The sequence below is a fragment of the Pogoniulus pusillus genome, chromosome 10 (assembly GCF_015220805.1).
Source record: "Pogoniulus pusillus isolate bPogPus1 chromosome 10, bPogPus1.pri, whole genome shotgun sequence".
Taxonomy (NCBI): Eukaryota; Metazoa; Chordata; class Aves; order Piciformes; family Lybiidae; genus Pogoniulus; species Pogoniulus pusillus.
Window position 1 is genome coordinate 4,274,946 of NC_087273.1, and position 17,875 is coordinate 4,292,820.

Consider the following 17,875-nt stretch of genomic DNA (forward strand, 5'->3'; position numbering starts at 1 on the left):
CAGCCCCAGCTCCCTCAGGCTCCTCTGCTCCAGGCTACACAGCCCCAGCTCCCTCAGGCTCCTCTGCTCCAGGCTACACAGCCCCAGCTCCCTCAGGCTGCTCTGCTCCAGGTTACACAGCCCCAGCTCCCTCAGGCTCCTCTGCTCCAGGCTACACATCCCCAGCTCCCTCAGGCTCCTCTGCTCCAGGCTACACAGCCCCAGCTCCCTCAGGCTCCTCTGCTCCAGGCTACACAGCCCCAGCTCCCTCAGGCTGCTCTGCTCCAGGTTACACAGCCCCAGCTCCCTCAGGCTGCTCTGCTCCAGGTTACACAGCCCCAGCTCCCTCAGGCTGCTCTGCTCCAGGTTACACAGCCCCAGCTCCCTCAGGCTGCTCTGCTCCAGGTTACACAGCCCCAGCTCCCTCAGGCTGCTCTGCTCCAGGTTACACAGCTCCAGCTCCCTCAGGCTGCTCTGCTCCAGGTTACACAGCCCCAGCTCCCTCAGGCTGCTCTGCTCCAGGTTACACAGCCCCAGCTCCCTCAGGCTGCTCTGCTCCAGGGTACACAGCCCCAGCTCCCTCAGGCTGCTCTGCTCCAGGTTACACAGCCCCAGCTCCCTCAGGCTGCTCTGCTCCAGGTTACACAGCCCCAGCTCCCTCAGGCTGCTCTGCTCCAGGTTACACAGCCCCAGCTCCCTCAGGCTGCTCTGCTCCAGGTTACACAGCCCCAGCTCCCTCAGGCTGCTCTGCTCCAGGGTACACAGCCCCAGCTCCCTCAGGCTGCTCTGCTCCAGGTTACACAGCCCCAGCTCCCTCAGGCTGCTCTGCTCCAGGTTACACAGCCCCAGCTCCCTCAGGCTGCTCTGCTCCAGGGTACACAGCTCCAGCTCCCTCAGGCTGCTCTGCTCCAGGTTACACAGCCCCAGCTCCCTCAGGCTGCTCTGCTCCAGGTTACACAGCCCCAGCTCCCTCAGGCTGCTCTGCTCCAGGTTACACAGCCCCAGCTCCCTCAGGCTGCTCTGCTCCAGATCACACAGCCCCAGCTCCCTCAGGCTGCTCTGCTCCAGGCTACATAGCCCCAGCTCCCTCAGGCTGCTCTGCTCCAGGCTACATAGCCCCAGCTCCCTCAGGCTCCTCTGCTCCAGGCTACACAGCCCCAGCTCCCTCAGGCTCTCCTTATGATGCTGCCTTCAGCAGCTTTGTGTCTCTATGCTGGACTCTCTCAAGCACTCCTCTGAGGTCCTTCTGGAACTGAGTGGCCCAGAACTGGACACATTATTCCAGCTGTGGCCTCAGCAGGACAGAGTAGAGGGGGAGGAGAATGACCAGGGCTGTATCTGTGCCTGTTCTTGCTGCTGCTCTGCCACCCACTGCCACCTTTCTCTACTTTTGTCAGAGACCTACAATAAAAGAGGGTAAGAAGTGACAGCTGCTCCTGCTCAAAGCCTGCTCAGCTGAGCAGCTCAGCCTGCCTGGCACCCTGGGCCTGATTTGTGACTGCCAAAGGGATGCAACCTCCCTTAACTCTGTGTGAGGGTGCTGGAGCCCTGGACCAAGCTACCCAGAGAGGTTGTGGAGTCTCCAGAGAGATTCCAAACCCACTTAGACATGATCCTGTGCAACCTGATCTTGGTTCTTTAGCAGAGGGATGCTGGAGGATGCTGTGAGCCCTGCACAGCCAGCCCCAGCCTGCTGCAGGCTGCAGCCTGAGGGGTGCTGGAGGATGCTGTGAGCCCTGCACAGCCAGCCCCAGCCTGCTGCAGGCTGCAGCCTGAGGGATGCTGGAGGATGCTGTGAGCCCTGCACAGCCAGCCCCAGCCTGCTCCACACTGAACTCTGAGCAGGCTGCAGCCTGAGGGACGCTGGAGGATGCTGTGAGCCCTGCACAGCCAGCCCCAGCCTGCTCCACACTGAACTCTGAGCAGGCTGCAGCCTGAGGGACGCTGGAGGATGCTGTGAGCCCTGCACAGCCAGCCCCAGCCTGCTCCACACTGAACTCTGAGCAGGCTGCAGCCTGAGGGGTGCTGGAGGATGCTGTCAGCCCTGCACAGCCAGCCCCAGCCTGCTCCACACTGAACTCTGAGCAGGCTGCAGCCCAGCCAGCAGCTGGAATATTAAGCAGGCAGCTCGATGCCTCCCAGAGGAGGCTGCTGCTAATCTCATCCATTACAGGCACGCTGCCTGGATGGTTTATTAATGGCAGCAGAACAGAGTGAAGCCGACAGCCCATGATAATAATAATAAAAGGTTATTTACACGCCGCCTGCCCGCAGCACCACACCTCAGGATGCCAGCAGAGCAGGATGGGGACCTGCCCACAGCCTCAGCACATCTGATGGGCTGCAGCTGTGACCTGGCAGCTGCTGGCATGCACTGCTCTTGGTGGCAAAGTCCTGGGTTGGATGGACAGAGAGAAGGATGCCCATGAGCCAGCGACGTGCCCTAGTGGCCACGAAGGCCAAGGGCATCCTGGAGTGCATTAGAGGAGATGTGAAGAGCAACACAGAAACATTCAGGTGGAAAAGCCCCTCAGGATCACCAAGTTGAAGCAATAAACCTACTCTGCAAGGCTCACCCTAAACCATATCCCCAAGCACCACATCCAGTATGCCAAAAGAGGTTCTCCTCTCCCTTTACTCTGCCCTGCTGAGGCCACATCTGTAATACTGTGCCCAGTTCTGGGCCCCTCAGTTCCAGAAGGAGCTCAGGGAACTGTTTGAGAGTCCAACACAGAGCCACAAAGATGCTGCAGGCAGTGGAACATCTCCTGCCAGGCCAGGCTGAGGGAGCTGGTACTTGGAGCAGAGGAGCCTGAGAGCTGCCCTCATTGCTGCTGATAAAGATGTGCAGGGATGGAGCAAGGCTCTGCTCAGGGATGGCCAAGGGCAGAACAAGGGGCAGTGAGTGCCAGCTGGAGCAGAGGAGGTGCCATAGGAACAGATGGGAAAACTTCATCACTGGAGGCTGGAGGCCTGGAGCAGGCTGCCCAGAGAGGCTTTGGAGTCTCCTCTGGAGACTCTCCAGCCCCACCTGGATGTGTTCCTGTGTGCCCTGCCCTGGGTGACTCTGCTCTGGCAGTGGGGTTTGGACTGGATGATCTCCAGGGGTCCCTTCCAACTCCTACTGTTCTCTGATTCTGTCATATGGCTTAAAATAGAAGCAGTGCTGGTTGTGTTTGCCCAGGTGTTCACAAGGCTTAAGCTGGTAGGAAAAGATCCCATGGCAGATTCCTCATAGGGCTCAAAGATTACAGGGAAAGAGAATCAGAGAAAGCACAGAATTGGCACAGCTGGGGGAAAAAAACTAAGATCATTGAGCTGACACCACCATGCCCACTAAACAATGTCCCCAGGTGGAAGAAACTGAACTGAGATGAAACATGAGGGAGCAATTCTTCCTCATGAGGGTGGTGAGGCACTGGCACAGCCTGCCCAGGGAGGATGTGGCTGCCTCCTGCCTGGAGGTGTTGAAGACCAGGTTGGATGAGGCCTTGAGCAAGCTGAGCTGGTGGGAGGTGTCCCTGCCCATGGCAGGAGGCTGGAAATGGGTGATCTTGGAGGTCCTTTCCAACTCAATCCATTCTATGATGGTCTTGCCCAACCTCTCTGCTGTGAGCAGGAACATCTTCAACTAGAATAGGTTGCTCAGAGCCCCTTCCCTGGGGCACAACCCAGGAGTTACAAAGAGCAAACAATCAGGAGAACATCTGCAGCTTATCCATCAGTCCAACTTCAGTGGATTTCAAGCAGCAGAAAACCTGGCCCCAGACCCTCTAGAGAAGGTGTCTGAATAATTCCTCTTCTTAGTCATAGAATCAGTCAGGGTTGGAAGGTACAACAAGGATCATCCAGTTCCAAACCCCCTGCAGGGACACCTCACATTAAATCAGGCTGTCTAGAGCCTTAAACACCTCCAGGGATGAGGCTTCCACCACCTCCCTGGACAACCTGTTCCAGGGTCTCATCACCCTCATGGTGAAGAGCCTCTTCCTGACATCCAGTCTGAATCTCCCCATTTCTAGCTTTGTTCCATCCCCCCTAGTCCTATCACTACCTGACAGCCTAAAAAAGTCCCTCCCCAGCTTTCTTGTAGCCCCCTTAAGATACTGAAAGGCCAAAATAAGATCACCTCAGAGCCTTCACCTCTCCAGACTGAACGGCCCCAGGGGTTCTCTGGGGACCTTCGACCATCTTTGTACCTCTTTCAGCGTGCACAATGACAAATTCCTACCCTCAAAGAAGCCCCCAGGGCAGGGGAGGGGACACACACAAAAATCCTCCTGTCTGTGGCTTGGAGCAGCACTCGGATCTGCTGCTTTCTATCAAACAATAATGAATGTGGAGGGATCGCTGAGCTCTGAATCAATCACAGCCTTCTGATGTTATTATTAACTGCACAGACTCCATCCCCCTGCTTTATGGGCCCATCAGAACCCCCCTGGTGATTTATGCCCTGGTGGATCGAGTTGTCTCGATTCATTATCCAGGATTTAATTAATATATGCCTCAGAAGGAGTTGTCAAAAGATAAAAGTTAATTAGAGCAGGAGGGATTGGGGGGGGAAGGGAAGAAAAGGAACATTGAGTTGAGATCAGATGTCATATTTTACCTTAATGACAGCCCTCACAAAAGAGCAGTTGAGATGCTCCTGTGGTTTTCTTGCTGAATAAAGACCTGTCTCTGCTCTTTCCAAGCCACTTGGACCACCAAAGCCTTTCCTGCAGAGTTGAGACCAAACTGGGAGGCTTGGCTGAGACACATGAAGGCTGTGAGATCATTCAGAGAGACTTGAGTAGAGAGGAGAGCTGGGCAGAGAGGAACCTGATGAGGTTCAATCAGGATCAGTGCAGAGTTCTGCACCTGGGAAGGAAGAATGGACTGCAGCAGTAGAGGCTGGGAGGTGATGTGCTGGAGAGCAGCCCTGTGGAGAGGGACCTGGGGGTGCTGCATGGACAGCAATGTGCCCTGGTGGCCAAGAAAGGATCCTGGGCTGCATGCAGAAGAGTGTGGCCAGCAGATCCAGGGAGGTTCTCCTATCCCTCTACCCAGCCCTGGCCACACTTTCCTTGCTGCACCCCAGGATGCCCTTGGCTCTCCTGACCACAAGGGCACGTTGCTGGTCCATGCAGAACTTGCTGCCCACCAGCACTCCCAGGTCTTTATCCATGGAGCTGCTTTCCAGCAGGACAAGCTCCAGCCTGTGCTGCCAGCTGGTGTTACTACTCCCCAAGCTGCAGGACCCTGCGTGGTGCTTGTTGGAAAGGTGTTTCTAGAGCTAACAAACCTGATGTGACCCCATGGTGCTGACTCCTAGCCAAACACTGATGCCACAATTCAATGCACAACCAAGTGTAGCTGTGGCTGCAGTATCAAACACAAACATTTACACACCAAAGGAGAATTGCAAGTAACAAACCCTGAGTGGGCTCAGAGAGAGGAGGAAACAGGCAGACAGAAATGATCCAAGGAATAAAGGCAGCTCCAGGAGGGAACACAGAGGGACTGAGCTGCAGCTGTGTGGACAGCAGAGGGCAGCTGGTGTTCACTGGGCTGCTTTGTGGAGTGAGAAAGAGCACAGCCAAGGAGGCAGAGCCATCACAGAAGGGCTCAGGTGAGAAGGGACCTCAGAGTTCATCTCCTCCAACCTTCCTGCCATCAGCAGGGACACCTCTCAACTCGACTCAGCTGCTCAAGGGCTCAGCCAAGCTGGCCTTGAACAACCCCAGCAGGAGGCATCCACAGCCTCCCTGGGCAGCCTGTGCCACAGTCTCACCACTCTCCTACTGAAGAACTTCTTCCAGTCTGAGCCTGCACTGCCTCAGCTTCAAACCATTCCCCCTTGGCCTGTCTCTAGACACTCTCAGGAACAGTCTCTCTGCAGCCTTCCTGCAGGATCCCTTCATGTGCTGGAAAGCTGCTCTAAGGTTCCCCCCTGAAGCTTTCTCTTCTCCAGGCTGAACACCCTCAGCTCTCTCAGCCAAGATGTTGTGGTGCTGCTCATCTGAAGTGACACTCAGATAGTTGCTGGCACTGGGATACAGGAATAACATGTCCAGGATGAAGGAAGAAGGCAAACGCCTCTGGGCAGGGCAGGGTAGGGCAGAGGGCAGCAACATTAGGATTGGACACTGGGAAAAAGGTTTTTATGGAGAGAGTGGTCAGGGACTGGCATGAGCTGCCCAGGGAGGTGGTGGAGTCGCCCACCCTGGCTGTGTTTAAGGGTGGTTTGGCTGTGGTGCTTAGGGCTATGGTTTAAGGTGAATCTTGTAGAGCAGGGTTCTAGGTTGGACTTGGTGCTCCTGAGGAGCTTTGCCAACCTGCATGTTCCTGTGATTTTATGACCTTCCTCCATCACCACGAGGAGACCCAGAACACATTTCAGAAGGCTCCCCCAGGCCACCTGTGTGCATTGCTGCCACAAAGCCCCTCTGCCCTCTGTGAATTCCAGAGGAGCCTCCTAAGCAAACAGCTCTGCTGCAGCCAAACTGGGAGAGAATCATAAAATCACAGAGCCCCAGAATCAGGCAGGGTTGGAAGGGACCTCAAGGACCAGCCAGTTCCAACCCCCCTGCCATGGCCAGGGACACCTCACACTAGATCATGCTGCCCACAGCCTCATCCAGCCTGCTATTAAACACCTTCAGGGAAGAAGCAGCAAGGCTTTGAGTATCACAGTATCATCAGGGTTGGAAGAGACCTCACAGATCATCAAGTCCAACCCTTTACCACAGAGCTCAGGGCTAGACCATGGCACCAAGTGCCACGTCCAATCCTGCCTTGAACAGCCCCAGGGATGGCGACTCCACCACCTCCCCGGGCAGCCCATTCCAGTGTCCAATGACTCTCTCAGGGAAGAACTTTCTCCTCGCCTCCAGCCTAAATCTCCCCTGGTGCAGCCTGAGGCTGTGTCCTCTCATTCTGGTGCTGGCCACCTGAGAGAAGAGAGCAACCTCCTCCTGGCCACAATCACCCCTCAGGTAGTTGTAGACAAAGTACCTGCTGGGGAGTCCATCCAAGCTCCATCCCAGGCATCGTCCCACACCTGCAGCAGGGCAGCCCTTCTCTCTTGCCCATTTCCTCTCCATATCGACTGAAGGGCTGCCCAGCAAGGTCAAACTCCCCTTATTGATGAGGCATCGCTGGGGCTTTGTCTCATTAGGGCACTCAGAGCTCTGCATTTACTGCAATTTGCAGCACTTAATAGAGAAAGGTCAGAGCAGGTTACCTTCAATTTCCACTTGGCAGAGGGAGGGAAAATGGAAGCGATTCATTTGCACAAATTTGAATAATTCTTCTCAGTCTCCTTTCCCTTTCTCTCTGTGGGGATAACTCCTGCACCTCAGCCCTCTCACAGTACCCACCCACACACACACAGACCTGCCAGCAGCCAGCTCTCCATGCAAGGCTGTAATGGAGCTGACAGATTCTATGAATCCAGGTGTCAAAATAAAGCCATTCAGCTGCCCCCCCTCCTCGTCCCTTACACGCACTCCCTTCTCACAACAGGGAATAGGAGCTGCCTCTAGTGAGCTCTTAAACTTATCATAAACGTATCAAGATTGCTGTGGGCCATGAAACAGCTGTAGACAATTAATCTCCCCACAATGCCTCACCATCAGGATGCCAACATCTGCCACGTTGGGAGGGGGGGAAAGGATTATTCATGGGCAACGGGCGCCGCCAGAGTTTTTATGCAGAGAAGCCATCAGTGGCAATGAAGCAAAATTTATAGTTTTGCCTGCTTCAGTTGAAAAAAAAAGAGAGGGCAAAACATTTCAGCTGCATTAAAATGTCATCTATCAGCATTGTCCCAGAGCACAGAGCCCTCCCCAGCTCAGCCAGAGGAATTAGAAAGGCAGCTCGCAAGGCTTCGCAGGGATGTTGCTGCTTCTCCCTTTTTCTTCCCCCCCTAGCCCTCCTCCTCCTCCTCTTTTTATTGTAAGCAATATTGAGGAGGAGGGCTGAAAGAAAAGGTTAGGTGGTGCAGCAGAGCTGAGGATTAAATGTGCTGCTAGGCAGTAATGATATCCCAATTACTGGGCTGCTGCTTCTTATTTATTCATAAGCCCTGCGAAACGCTTAATCAAAAAATCCTTGAATCAAATGGAACAACCCAAGAAGGGGAAAGTTATTTCACACTGATAATGTCATCCTTCAACTTAAAAGAGAGAGAGAGAGAGAGAGAGGCAAGCAAGAGTGCCAAATGGATGTAAAGGCTGAAAGCTGTGGCTCTTGCCACAGTCTTTTAAAACACTGACTTCAAGGAGCGGAGGAATTGAAGGCGGAAACATAAAGGCTGTAATTCACAAGTGAGCTTCTGTCCTGACTCCCTGGGCAGCCTGTGCCAGAGTCTCACTCCCCTCACACTGAAGAGCTTCTTCCTCACTTCAGTCCAACCCTGATCTGTCAGTCTAACCCTGCTCTGTCTCAGCTTCAAACCATTTCCCCTTGGCCTGTCTCTAGACATCCTCAGCAAAAGCCCCTCTGCAGCCTTCCTGCAGGATCCATTCAGGTACTGGAAGACTGCTCAAAGGTCCCCTCCTGGAGGCCTCTCTTCTCCAAGCTGAACACCCTCAGCTGCCTCAGCCTGTCCTGATAGCAGAGATCACAGTATCACCAAGGTTGGAGAAGACCTCATAGATCATCAAGCCCAACCTGTTACCACAGAGCTCAAGGCTAGACCATGCTCCAGCCCTTGGCTCATCTTTGTGGCTGCTTTAAGGTTTCCCTGGAGCCTTCTCTTCTCCAAGCTGAACACCCTCAGCTGCCTCAGCCTGTCCTGATAGCAGAGATCACAGTATCACCAAGGTTGGAGAAGACCTCATAGATCATCAAGCCCAACCTGTTACCACAGAGCTCAAGGTTAGACCATGCTCCAGCCCTTGGCTCATCTTTGTGGCTGCTTTAAGGTTTCCCTGGAGCCTTCTCTTCTCCAGGCTGAACAGCCCCAACTCTCTCAGTCAAGATTTCCTGGGGTGAAGCTGTCAATGTGTGCTCTGGCAGCCTGCTCCAGGCAGAGGAGTGTGCAAAAACTTACTCTGTGAGTTTGAACTGCTCTGTGCTGTTTGTGTCTCACGGGTAGAATGGACTGCTCAGGTAGCAGCTTGCTTTGGCTCAAGCCAAGGAGCTGAGATGTTATTGCCAGACACAAAGAAAATCCTTTTCCCAGCTAAAAATAGTTCCTGTTCAGCTGCTGCTGCTGGCAGCTGAGTTCATAGAACCAGAGAATAAGGCATAGGCTTGGAAGAGCCTCTGTGGCTCAGGTTCTCCCACCAGTCACACATCTGCCATTCACCAGACAAGCTCCATCCTACCTCTAGGGAAGAGCTGGCAGGAGAAATGTCCTCATTATCCCACAGACTGATTCACAGGTTGCACTGGATTGAAAGGGACCCTCTGAGGTCATCTTGGCCAACCCCCTGCAGGCAGCAGGGATACCTCCAATTACAGCAGGCTGCTCAGGGACACATCAAGTCCGACCTTGAGTGTGTCCAGGGATGGAGCCTCAATCACATCCCAGGACAGCCTGTTCCAGTGTCTCACCATGCAGAACTCCCTCCTGATGTCCAACCTAATTCCGCTCTGCTCCAGTGTCAAACCATTGCCCATCAGAGTGTATGGAAGAGAACATCCTAACAGAGCTGGTGAGTGAGCCAGCGAGGGAGAGCTCTCTGCTGGACCTGCTGCCTGTAAGCAAAGAAGGACTGGCAGAAGATGTAAAGGCTGGTGGCTGTCTTGGGCAAAGTGCCCATCAGATGAAGGAAGTTTCAATCCTCAGTGAGGTCAGGAGGGGAGACAACAGAACCACAGCCTTGGACTTCCAGAGGGCAGTGTTTGACTTGTTCAGGAGGGTGGTGGATGGCATCCCACAGGAGGTGATCTCAGGTGATTGGAGAAGGATCAGGTTGGAGAGGAAGAAAAAAATCCTCACTGCAAGAGTGGTCAGGGATTGGCACAGGCTGCCAAGGGAGGTGGTGGAGTTCCCATCCCTGGAGGTGTTCCAGAAAGGTGTGGCCATGGCACTGGGGGCCATGGTGGGCTTGGGTTGCTGGTTGGGCTGGATGACCTTGGAAGACTTTTCCAGCCCAAATAATTCTGTTATTCTATGGCTGAGAGAAGCTGAGGGGCAGTGAATGACAACCAACTGTGTGATAAACTCTTACCTAAAACGTTTGCCTTTAGCTTCACTCTTCTGTCTCCTGTGCACTGGAGCACTGATTCATGACCCACATTAAGAATGGAGGAGGCTTGAGCTGATCTCTGCTGGATCCCACACTTTTAACTCCTCTGGAAAAGAAAGCAAAAGCCTGATGAGGCTGTGAAACCTCTCCCTGAGATGGGAACACCTGGGATCATTGTGACACTTTGCATAAAGCCTTCCAACCCCACTGCTGATTCATTGGAGAGGACAGGTTCAGCTCTTGGGTCCTGACTGACCTCACTTGAATTATGAGGGGCCTTGCCTGGAAGAAATATTACTGCTGGCAAGAGCAGGAAGGAGCAGCAGTGCCTGCCAGCCCCTCTTGAGCCGTCAGCGATCAGCTTAAGTGGCACAGTGAAGGACACCAGGCTCAAGAGCAAAGGAAATACCCAAGGAGAATTGCAAGTAACAAACCCTGAGTGGGCTCAGAGAGAGGAGGAAACAGGCAGACAGAAATGATCCAAGGAATAAAGGCAGCTCCAGGAGGGAACACAGAGGGATTGGGCTGTAGCTGTGTGGACAGCAGAGGGCAGCTGGTGTTCACTGGGCTGCTTTGTGGAGTGAGAAAGAGCACAGCCAAGGAGGCAGAACCATCACAGAAGGGCTCAGCTGAGAAGGGACCTCAGAGTTCATCTCCTCCAACCTTCCTGCCATCAGCAGGGACACCTCTCAACTCGACTCAGCTGCTCAAGGGCTCAGCCAAGCTGGCCTTGAACAACCCCAGCAGGAGGCATCCACAGCCTCCCTAGGCAGCCTGTGCCACAGTCTCACCACTCTCCTACTGAAGAACTTCCAGTCTGAGCCTGCTCTGCCTCAGCTTCAAACCATTCCCCCTTGGCCTGTCTCTAGACACTCTCAGGAACAGTCTCTGCAGCCTTCCTGCAGGATCCCTTCAGGTGCTGGAAGGCTGCTCTAAAGATCCCCTGGAGCCTTCTCTTCTCCAGGTTGAACACCCCCAGCTCTCTCAGCCTGTCCTCATAGCAGAGCTGCTCCAGCCTTTGGATCATCCTTGTGCCCTCCCCTCCTCACCTTGAGAAGAAGCTAGGGAATGAAAGCATAGAGAGAAGCTGTTGGAAATTTGGGAAAGGAAAAGCTGTGGGAAAGGAAGCAGAAAAAATTCAAATCCCAAACCAAGCAACAAACCCAAACTAAACCAAACCAACCTCCACAACAAGCCTCAAAAGAAACAAAACTGATGTGAAGAAGGAGAAAAAAAGTAGGAGAAGAAAGCAAAGAGTTGAGATGATGAATTTCCATCAGTTGAGTCCCCACCATGTGCAGCTTTCAGTTATCCTCTGGAACTCCACCTTGGGAACCTCCTCCTGCTCAGATCCCTCCTGCTGTCCACCAGCAACCTGAACTTTGCTGGCTTCAGCCTCTGCCCAGCAAGAGCAACCTTTGAGTGCTGCTGCAGCTGAGGCAGCAATGCAGAGAAAGCTCACCCTTGGCTTTTCTCACAGAGCTTTTGCTTCCACCTCACCTTGGGCTGCCCTCAAGAATCCTAAATTTAACTCTTTCATGCAGCTCTTCATGACCAAGAAACAAAAAACCCTCAACCTCAAACCAACAAACTCCAACAAGCCCAAAACCAACCAACAAGCCCCCAAAAACTCAACCAGCCCCCAACTAAAAAAATCAATCAATAAATGCCATCAACCCAAAAAACAGCCAACCCAAACAACCCAAAACCCATCCAACAAGATCCCAGCAACCCAAAACCCATCCAACAAGAGCCCAACAACTCAAAATCCAACCAACAACATCCCAAACCACCACCAAGACCCCAATAACTCAAACCCAACCACCACCAAGACTCCAACAACTGAAACCACCACCAAGACCCCAACAACTCAAACTCAAACTACCACCAAGACCCCAACAACTCAAACCACCACCAAGACCCCAATAACTCAAACCCAAACTACCACCAAGACCCCACAACCCAAACCATCACCAAGACTACAACCCAAAATCCAGCCAAAAAAACCCACAATAACACAAAAAGCAATCAACAAACCCCAACAACCCAAAACCCAACCAACAAGATCCCAGCAACTCAAAATCCTATCAACAAAACCTCAACCCAAAACTCACCCAACCAACAAGATCCAGGCAACCCAAAACCCTATCAATAAAACCTCAACCCAAAACTCACCCAACCAACATGATCCCAACAACTCAAACCAACCAACAAGATCCCAGCAACCCAAAACCCTATCAATAAAATCTAAACTCAAAACCCATCCAACCAACAAGACCCCAACAACCCAAAACCCATCCAACCCACAAGACCCCAACAACTCAAACCAACCAACAAGACAACCCCAAACTCTACCAATAAAACCTCAACTCAAAACTCATCCAACAAGACTCCAACAACTCAAACCAACAAGACAAATAACCCCAAACCCTACCAATAAAACCTCAATTCAAAACCCATCCAACCAACAAGACTCCAACAACCCAAACCCCAACCCACAAGATCCCAACAACCCAAAACCCATCCAACCTACAAGACCCCAACAACCCAAACCACCACCAAGACCCCAACAACCCAAACCCCAACCCACAAGATCCCAACAACCCAAAACCCATCCAACCCACAAGACCCCAACAACTCAAACCAACCAACAAGACAAATAACCCAAAACCCTACCAATAGAACCTCAACCCAAAACCCATCCAACCAACGAGACTCCAACAACCCAAACTCCATCCAACCCACGAGACCCCAACAACCCAAACCCCAACCCACAAGATCCCAACAACGCAAAACCCATCCAACCCACAAGACCCCAACAACCCAAACCCAAATCACCAACAAGACCCCAACAACCCAAACCTCAACCCACAAGATCCCAACAACCCAAAACCCATCCAACCCACAAGACCCCAACAACCCAAACCCAAATCACCAACAAGACCCCAACAACCCAAACCACTGTCAAGACCCCAACAACCCAATCCCCAACCAACAAGATCCCAGCAACCCAAAACCAAAGAACCAACAAGACCCCAACAACCCAAGACCAAATCAATCCACAAAACCCAACCAGCCAAGATGTTTCTCCTCACATTGAGCTGAAATCTCTGTTCCAGTTTGCATCCATTGCTCCTTGTCCTATTGCTTCTGGTCATCCAAAAGAGATTGGCCCCAGCCACTTGACACCCACCCCTCAGATATTTGTGTACTTTGATCAGATCTCCTCTCAACCTTCTCTTCTCCAGACTAAGCAGCCCCAGGACTCTCAGCCTCACCAGGTAGCTGTTGGACAGTGCCAACAGCCCAGGCAGAAGAGCACTGTATGAAGGGCTCACAGAGAGCCTTTCTTGGCTGCAAACCATCCCAAGCTGTGCAGCTCTTCCAGACTCCAGGGTATTTTGTCTCTCTAGGTCTCTTGAGCATTCAGAGGGGTGACAGAACTCCTTCACATGACCTCTTTGGGTCTCCAGAGGGAGAACTGGCTGAGGTCTTTTCTGGAAGCCAGCAACACAAGCAGGACTTGGCTTTCGGTTTCAAACTGTTTGGAGTCAGATGGTGAGCCACAAGGCTTTTAAAATTTGGCTCTCTTTTTTAAGCTGCACAATTACCTTTCCCAGGGAACATTAGCACAAGACAATTAACCAGGTTATTGATTGACTGAGAGAGAGCAATCTCAGGGTGACTTCATCAGGAAATCTGCTGATGCTGGGGCCATAACTGCACTCCTTGGCCAGGCCAAGCCATCTTTTCTAACTGGGAAGGTCTCTCTCACCTTGAAGCTGCCTGAGTGTTCCCCATGGCACAGGTGGGATGCTTGGAGGGATTCACAAGGAGCTCCTAGCAGCCATTTCTCGTGGGAGGCACAGAAACCCCAATGACAGCTGAAGCTCATAATGCACAGCACCATGCAACATCCCTGGGCTGCCTTCCTCTAACAGCAGCAAAAGGCAGGGCAGGGCACATCTCAGCAGCTCCATTATATCCCAACAGCCTGAGCATGTCCCAAGGGCCCCCAGGGGACGTGCATCAGGTTTGCAGATGAAAGTCCAGCCAGAGGAGCTACCTAGAGGCCAAAAAGCAGAGGAGAACCCTGTGAGGTAAGTCACTTGCTAGGTGAGGTGATGAGGAGACTGCAGATCACACAGTGTTAAGGGTTAGAAGGGACCTCTGGAGAGCATTCAGCCCAACCTCCCTGCCAGAGCAGGTTCACCCAGAACAGGTCACCCAGGAACACACCCAGGGATGTGTCTTGGAGGAGCGAGAGGTCTAGGCTGGATGCTAGGAGGAAGTTCTCAGCAGAGAGTGATTGGCATTGGAATGGGCTGCCCAGGGAGGTGGTGGAGTTGCTGTCTGTGCTAGTTTGAGGCTCAATGAATTACTTTAATTTGAAAAAAATAGATTACAAGCTGTGAAAAGAAAACAATGGTGCTGCCTACTTCACTCATGAGTTCACTGAGACATAGGGAAACAAGGACACAAGCACAGATAAGACAGTTCTATCTGTTAGGGTCGATATCTGTGTTTTTCTCCCTGGGCTTCTGCTCAATCTGTGTAACCCAACTAATCATTCTGCTTCTAACCCTCTTTGCCAATCCTCACAACCCACCTTACACATAAGGCAGACTCTGGGATAAGGTAGAGGGGTGGGAAGAAGGTGGAAGGGTGGTTGGGAGTCCCTCCTGGGCACTCTGATTTCTGAGAGGGCTGCTGTGTTTCTGTAGTATATTTAACCTGTATATTTCTGTAGAGAGCTGTAGATATCTGTAATATATTGTAAATACCTGCTTGTATATTGTGCAAGCTCTGAATAGAAAGCTTCATTTCTTAACTTCCAGATGACTGAGTCTAGTTTGGGTGATTTCATGGAGGGAGGCAGGTAACTCCCAAACTCCTATTCTCCAAGCTAAAGAGCACCAGATCCCTCAGGCTCACCTCCTAAGATGTTCCATTCCCTCTCTCTTTCCCTGTCCTGTTCAGTTTATCCTTTAATGAAGAGCCACACTCATACCTGGCCTCATTTGTGCCTTCATTTCACAGCACAGCAACATTTAATAAGAACTAAATCTCTCTCCACCTTCTGCACAGAGCCAAGGAGCCAGCAAGTGGCTGAAAGGAGGCTGCAGCCAGGTGGGGTTGGGCTCTTCTCCCAGGCACCCAGTGACAGAACAAGAGGACACAGCCTCAAGCTGTGCCAGGGCAGGTTCAGGCTGGATGTTAGGAAGAAGCTCTTCACAAAGAGAGTGATTGGCATTGGAATGGGCTGCCCAGGGAGGTGATGGAGTCCCCATCCCTGAAGGTGTTTAAAAGGAGGCTGGATGAGGCACTTAGTGCCATGGTTTGGTTAATTAGAAGGGTTAGGTGCTAGGTTGGACTGGATGAGCCCAGAGGTCTCTTCCAACCTGGCTAATTCTGTGATTCTATGAAACCTTTCCTCTTGTCTTCTCCCAGAGCCAAGCACCTTTTTCTTCCTGATATACACAAACATAGTTATTTACTACAACTTCACTTCATTAGTGCTAGAGCCATTATTTCATGCTCAATACAGCAAGGAGACAGTGGGCTGAGAGGGAGGGATAGAAGAGAGAGTGCTGCTTTATCCACCACATGACAGCCTGTTTCCATCTGGTTGGAAGGAATGGTGAAGCACAAATTACTTAGCACTCAATGTCTCTTCCCCTGCCCATAAAGTCAACAGTTATGGTGTTAAAGTTTAATCAAGCCCATAAAATGTTACTCAGAGAGTGACCCCTGGGTGCTGTGGCTGGAGTACAGCTCCTGCATTAAAAACCACTTTCGTGGAAGCCAGAGCAGGGGCAGGGAAAGAGAGCTGAGGTGTCTAGGTAGGGCTCAGGAAAGGAGGTGGAAGGGAAGGAGGGGGTTGGGAAAGGCAAGGAAAGAAGGAATCATGGATTCAGTCGGGGTTGGAAGGGACAACAAGGATCATTTACTTTCAACCCCCCTTGCCATGGGCAGGGACACCTCACACTAGATCAGGCTGGCCAGAGCCACATCCAGCCTGGCATTAAACACCTCCAGGGATAAGGTTTCCACCACCTGCCTGAGCAAACCATTCCAGGGTCTCACAATCCTCAAGCTGATGAACTTCTTCCTAACATCCAGTCTGTATCTCCCCATTTCGAGCTTTGCTCCATTCCCCCCAGTCCTATCACTACCTGATAGCCTAAAAAGTCCCTCCCCAGCTGTCTTGTAGCCCTCTTAAGATACTGAAAGGAAAGAGGGAACTCGGCTAGGGAGGAGCAGCTGAGAGATCTGGGGGTGTTTAGAGTGGAGGAAAGGGGGCTGAGGGGAGACCTCATTGCTCTCCACAGCTCCCTGAGAGGAGGCTGGCAGCAAGTGGAGGTGCTGTGGTATGGAGAGTCCAGGCATGGCAACAGTGACCACAGAACACTGCTCATTAATAACCATCATTGTTATGGGGGGGGGGAGGGGGGGCTGGGCTCTTCTGCCTAGGAACAGGTGAGAGAAGGAGAGGAAATGTCCTGAAACTGTGCCAAGGGAGGGTTAGGTTGGAGAGGAGGAAAAAGAGTGTTCAGGGATTGGCAGAGGCTGCCCAGGGAGGTGGTGGAGTCCCATCCCTGGAGGTGTTCCAGAAATGTGTGGCCATGGCACTTAGGGACATGTTTTGGTGGCCGTGGTGGTGGTGGTGGTGGGTTGATTTTATGACTTGCACTAAAACAAAGCTCTTCAATCCTCATCTTCACCAGGGACACACAGTCAATGTACACAGATCTCCTCTTCACTGGGAGGAAGGTCTCTATATAGCAGAGGTGCAATGAAGGATGGATAAATAAACACAGCTCTGCCTTCAGCAGAACATCTACAGACAATGAGAGAGCAACCATGGAATGTTTTAGGTTGGAAAAGCTCTCCAAGATCATCCAGTCCAACCTGCAGCTCAACACCACCATGGCCACTAAACCATGGCCCCAAGTGCCACAGCCACAGGCTTCCTAAACACCTCCCTGGGCAGCCTCTGCCAATCCCTGACTGCTCTGGCAACAGAGAAATTTTTGCTCATCTCCAACCTAACCCTCCCCTAGCACAATTCAGGTCATTTCCTCTCCTTCTCTCACCTGTGTTGTGGAGGCAGGTGAACCAAGGAATGCTGGTAAAAAGGTCTCCTAAACCCAGATGCTCATTCTGAGGGTGTCTGTGCCAAACTCTGCAGAGATGTTCACAGCAATCAGTTGATAATCTGCAAACCTAACCAAGGGCTGCTGTGGGAGTGCCTGCAGCTACTCGTTGGAGATCTGTGCTGAGCACTCTTGGGAAGACCCAGGCCTGCAGTGACTAAGGAGAGCAGGAGGAGGTAAAGGAGAAGCAGGGACATCCTGACATCAGCAACAAAGAAGGGCCTGCTTGAGCAGAGAGGAGAAAGACCCTGGGAGGAAGACTGTGTGGGATGTTTATGGCAGATGAACATCATCTGGAACATCATTCCAGACAGGCAGGGTTGGAGTTGGGGTGGAGAATGGGGAAATACCTATGTTAATGAGCTCCAGAGAAGTAATTGTAGTAGCCCTCCCTCCTACGATGAATTTGCCTGCTCTGGTGGCATCAACTGCGGCTTGTGCCAGCAGGGGGTGGGCAGGACTGATGGAGCCCTCCTGCCTGCACCCAGCGCTGTAACAAAACATAACCTGCTGCAGAGCTCTGCTCTGCCTGCAGAGCGTTGGGCTTCGTTGTGCAGG